The sequence below is a fragment of the Leucopleurus acutus genome, assembly GCF_964270905.1.
Source record: "Leucopleurus acutus genome assembly, chromosome: 19".
NCBI lineage: Eukaryota > Metazoa > Chordata > Mammalia > Artiodactyla > Delphinidae > Leucopleurus > Leucopleurus acutus.
In genome coordinates this window covers 18,772,395-18,778,394 of record NC_139161.1, presented here as the reverse complement: position 1 = coordinate 18,778,394, position 6,000 = coordinate 18,772,395, and positions in this window count along the sequence as shown.

Sequence of the window (6,000 nt, the reverse complement as noted above, 5' to 3'; positions counted from 1 at the left end):
CCTCCCTCCCTTGGTAAATAGATCTGCTGCGCCAGCAAACAACTGTCCATTGTGTCCTAATGAGGGACGAGCAGGGAAAACCAATCACTTATGATGCAAATGAGCGGCGGCTGCGGCCTCCTTGCTTTCACTGAGTGCCTCTCTTCAGCGCTGCCCCAGTTGGGCCTTTCTCCTTAGCCCCAGTTCCCATCTGGTCCTGGAGGAGGAGGGGGCAGGCCCAGACTGCCCTTCCCATTGTCGTTCATTGCCACTCCCAGCAAGGGGGCTCTACCCTCACAGCTTCCGCGAGGCCCAGCTTCTCTCCCCACCCGCAAAGAGCTCCCAGGGCAGCTCGGTTTTTGTTTTTAGTTAAGGTGAAATTCACATAACATAAAATTAACCATCTTAAGGTGCACAGTTCCGTGGTATTTAGTGCATTCACACTGTTGTGCAACCACCACCCCTCTGGGCGTGGGTGTCATGCCCTTCTGCCCACCTCCACACCCTACAAGCTCCAGTGGCACAGGGAAGCTGCGGAGGCCTCAGCAAAGGGTTGAGGAGTAATGGAGGTTGGTGTTGGGCTAAAGGCTGAGAAAAGCCCAGAGCTGGCCTGGGGTGAAGAGGACAAGGCCTGCTCTTTAGAATGGAGCCCAGGGAGAAAGCTCGGGCTTTGGTGGGAAGGGAAAGATCATCACTGCTTTCCCCAGCACAGCCCTGGGGCCACATCTTTAGGAAATGGCCTCTTGAATTGCTGTAGAGATTTTTCTGACATTTGGTTGGAAACCAGAGGAGGTTCCAGCACAAATCGTGGCTTCCATGGCTTTCAGAGTCTCTGGGCACTTGGGGATGGCCCCACCAGCAGGCGTCTCACCTTGTCAGCTGTGGACGCCGTGAGACGGCCCCCAAAGCCCTTTGCCTCCAGGAGAGACCTCTCCTCACCAAGCTCCAGGCTTCACCAAGGGAAGATTTTCTGCCCACTTGGCACTAGCTTATTGCAGAAGTCCTATAGCCTAACAGCTGGGAAGACCCACATAAGTTGCAATTTGAGTTTCACTTGCCATTTGGTTTTAGATTGTTTTCAAAAGATGGCAAACATCTGATTACCTGTGTGTCTGTGTTACCTTTGGATTCACCTCTTTTTCCCTCCTCCCTAATCTGGGACATGTAGTAATGCTTTAAACAAACAAACAAACAAAAAAACCCCACAAAAACTCTTTTGGAATTAACCAGTGCCAACTGCTGCAGCATTGCAGAGAAAAAACTTTACAGGGTCACAAACTTTCTCTTATCTTCCCTGGCCCCTACCCGCACTCAACTGGATTCCACACTCCCTCTCTCAGACAAGGCACAGCCCAGACACCATAATGAGAGCATTTTCATCTGTGTTCTAATGAATAGGGAGTCCTGGGCTAGTCAGCTCCAGGTCTGCCATCAATTCACTGGGTGACCTTTGACCAGGCCCTGGACCTCAGTTTTGTTTTTGCTTTTGTTTTTTTTTGCTGTGTGGCTCGGCTCGCGGGATCTTAGTTCCCCAAACGGGAACTGGACCCAGGCCCTTCGCAGTGGAAAGCATGCCAAGTCCCAACCACTGGACTGCCAGGGAATTCCCATGGACCTCAGTTTTATTACCTATAAAGTGGGGATAACAATCTCTACCCTAGTGATCTCCTAGGGAACAAGCAAGGAGAGAGAAATAATGGTTGTGCCAGGGCTTTGAACTTGCAAAGAGATTATCATGAGCATCCTAATTATTTCTCCAGTGATGATGGCATAGCAGTTTATCTATCTTGAGTATCTAGCCTGGAGGAGGCCCTGCTGGAGGACACATGGAGAGAGGAAACACCTTCTCTGTCTGCGTGGGTGCTGGTTTGATTCATCACAAAGCAGTAGGCTTCAAGATAGGCAAAAGAGAATCAAGGAGGAAATCTGTAGGTGTGGGCTTAGAAGCGGAAGAGTGATTCTTGGACGTTTAGATCTCTTGTACTGCTTTTGGAGTAAATTTGGGTACTAGAAAAATGGGTGGGAGGGATTGAAGGGAATTGGCACTCTCAGTGGCAGAACGTGGCTTGTTTTCCAGGACTAAAGTTCTTGAGGGTGGGGCTAGCAGCTGGATAAGGCCTTTACTCAATGAGTCCATTCATTCATTCTTTAACTGTTGCATTCAGCAAATATTCATTGAGTACCCATCAGGGTGTCTGCCAGGAACAGAGCTGGGTTATAACAAAGATAAAATGATACTAATCCTACCCATAAGGACCTTCTAGTCAAATAGAGACAATAGAGTATGTGCAAAATAACTTACTGAGGGAAGAAAGTATCATAAATAAAGCAAAGCTTCTGGGATGCTCAGAGCGGGGACATTCTGGCCTGGAAGTGGGGAGGGCTCTGTGGAGGAGGTGGGGTGGGCAGTATTTGGGCCTGCAGAGTTGGCAGAGCAGGACTCACTGAGGATAAGACAGAGTGTGAGCAAAATCTGTGGGTCCCCATATTTGGTGGCCAGGGTGCCTGAAAGGAAACAGCAGGTGAGGCACTGGTGAGGATGGATTTCGGCTTAGAAGGGACAGCCTGGGGAGACTGGCTGGGTCAGAGAAATAGATCCTTAGAAGATTCTCCCAAATCTTCTGGATCCTCCCCCTAATTCTGCTAGCTGGGGGCTCTTAACTGGGACTTCTGGAATCTCCTGGCTTTTCACCTGGCCAAATCCTACCCGAGGGCCAGCGTGAGATGCGGTGCTGCTTATACTAAGCCAGTGGTTCTCAAACTTGAGCTTGTTTCTTGGAATCACAGCTTGCTGGCCCCATGCCCGGTTTCTGATCAGTAGGTCTGAAGTGAGCCCCTGGAATTTGCTGTCTAACAAGCTCCTAGACTACGTCGTTAGCCCCCACTTCCATTCCCCATCAGGGGACCATGCTTTGAGAATCACTGCATTAAGCTGTACGTCAAAACTGCCTTAGCATTCTGGGTGCTGACACTAAGTCTCAAAGCTCTTGTTTGTCGGCCCCCATAATATGGAGGCGTGAGGTGCCTCCACAGCAGGCAGAGCCCACCACACAGCCCACACGGGGCTTCTGAACCAGAAGACACAATTCTGCAAGGGTTATCGGTGGCCTTCTTGTGCCACCCATTGAATAGTAAGCTCCTCCTCCCTCCCTTCCACAACCCTAGCATACACAGTCCACTACGAAACCGGGCACGTAGTGGCCCCCTCAGTCATTAACCTTGTTGTTATCACCTCCTAGGACTGGTTCCCAGCACAGTTTAGCCTCACACAAATCTTTGCATCAAAGTCTTGCCACCTCCTTTTGTGGTGTGATCTTGGGCAAGTTGCCTGACCTCTCAAAATGCCATTTCCCTCACTGGTAAGTTGGGAATAGTGCCTGGCACTGAGGAGTGTGGCACGTGACAGTCGCTTATGATTAGTATTGTTGTTGCTCCTGAGAGCTGGCAAGATCGATGGTCCACAGACTCATTTCTCTTCCTTTTTAATTGAGTCATCTCCCACCTGCCTCCTGTTTTGCCCTCCTTGGGCCTTTCCTGTCATCACTCTGTATCTCCCTGCCTTTCTCCCTCCGGGCCAACTTTCCATTCTCCCCTCACAGGGCCCGCTGGTGGCCGACTCTCGCTGGGTAAGGATTGTCTGTACCTTGATCTCCATCAGTCAATAAAGGTAAATTACAAAATCATTTGTTTTACTTGTTCTCATTACCTGGAGGGCTGTCTGAAATTGCCTTTCTTTGGAAAGCCACATTTGCATATCTCTATGCTGGAGTCAAAAGCTACAGCTGTGGTTTCACTGCAATTTAAATATTAATAAAACCTCCTAAACCTCTAGCGGTTGTTTTAAGCAGTCTGGCTCTTCTCCTAGGTTGCTGATATAATTTAATCTTTGTCCTTTGCTTTGTATTTGTTTAAAGAGCCATTCTGGAGTCAACTGGAGCTAGCTGCTGCAACTTTGTAGATAAGAACCACTCACCAGCTTGGGAACCTTAGTTTTCCTTAACAGGCCCAAGATCTTCCTAGAGACAAAAGATAGACAGTAGGTAACATTTTATACCAATTAGCAGCCCCTTACACTAAGCCAGTGGTTCTCAAACCTGAGCTTGCTTCAGAATCACAGACTGCTGGGCTCTTCCCCTAGTTGTGATTCAGTAGTTCTGGAGTGAGGCCCTGGAATCTGCATATCTAACAGGTTTTGCCTGCCCCCACCCCCTCCACCCCATTCCCCATCAGGGGACCATGGTTTGAGAATCACTGTCCTAACCTGCCTTATCATTCTGGGTCCCTGAAACTAGGTCTCCAGAGCTCTTGTTTGCTGGCCCCCATAATGTGCAGGGAGTCTCTCCTGTTTTCCATTTCTTCTAGCCCCTCAAACCATTACTTAGATTTTCCTGATCGTTGAAGACTCATTTCAGGATCTGCTTCCTCCTGCACCTCCCTAATCCGTGCTCTCCACAGTTCTCAATTTTCTCTCCAGTTCTCCTTAATTTTCTATTTGCCCAGATCCATTTCTTTAATTTTCTCCTTGGTATGGGCAGATTTAAAGCCTGTTGGAGGGAGCTAGGCAGCCCTGAAGTATGGTACAGGGGCCTCTGGCTCAGCCATCTCACAGCCGTTGATAAGCAAGCTCCCACAGTCCCTGGCCAGTGAGCTCCATTCTCTCAGGTTCTGCGGGTAGATCTGCAGTTCCCCCTCACCCAGCCCTGCTCTCCTCACTGCCTGCCTCTGGGGCTGCCCTTATCTGCTCCTCGCAGCCTTCACAGGATACACTCTGGGCAGCCTGGCTCCTTCCACTCCAACCCCCCAACACTGATTCCTTTCTTCTTCCCCCGCATGTTTTTGAGCCGATACTTTGTGGATGATCCTGGTTGCACTTTTTGGGAGGGAGATAATCTAGGAGCTCTTCTCTAGGCCCCCCTCCCTGCACCTGCATGATAACCCCTCCTCTTCTCCTTCTTTCCAGCTTCTTTGCAGAAGTTCATTTCGTGAAATGAGATAAAGGCAGTACAGGAACTAGTTCCCAAAATGCAGCTGTGTCCAGAAAGGGCTGAAGACTGTAGGGTGGAAAAGTGGGAGGATATCTTAAAGCCAGAGGTCAAAAAAGCAGGTAGCTTTACTCCATCTTCAGATAGGATTCTTAAGCTCTGCCAATCATCCTGAGGCCAGGGCCAGAAGCTGACTTCCGGGAGAGGTTATGCAGAGTTGGAAAAACAGACTGGCTGGACATTTGTTGGGAGACCTTGAGAGACAATTACAGAAAACTTCTAAATGTGTCTTAGTTGTCTCTGCTTTCACCCAGGATTCCTGGGAAGGCAGGATGTACTACATAGATGTTGTTTTTTCTATTAACCCATCAGTGATGGGGCAGCAGGATGAGGCCTAGCTTACCCCCAGGGTCCAGTAAGCCATGGCTTGTCACTGGAAATGAGACATTTTTGACCGAAGACTGGGAAGCACTTGCTTCTTGCCTGCCTTTACGGACTCCCTGCCAGGTGGACAGGAAGCTGGCGTGGGCCCGAGAGAGGTCACACAGTGGGCAAGGCTGAACTGGCAGGTCCTGACAGCTGAAAGATAAGAAACCCTAAGCTGGAAAGCTGGATGGGAGTGGACAAAACAAGTAGCCGCGATCCAAGCCTGTAAATCCCCTTGCCTAGGGCTGCTTTCCCAGGGAGAGCTGCCACTTGGAGGCAGGAACTTTCTACCGCCTCCCACCACAGGCCATAAAGCCAGAGTGCTAGCTCCCCTCCCAGTCCGCTCCTCTCCCCAAATTCCCTTGAGGCTTGAACCAGTGCCTTCTGACCTGGGGTCAGTGACGGATGCAGGTGGAAAGCTGAATGATGGGATGGAAGGGGCATGGGTTTGGATCTTCGCATTGTCATTTATTAGCTGTGCAAACTCTGAGCAAAATCCTGTATTTCCAGTTCCTATTCTTCAAATGAGGTGACAAATACCCACTTCACAGAGCTGTGATGAAGACTAAACGATATGAAAATGTAATAACGGCAGTTAGTCCCATTTTCTCTA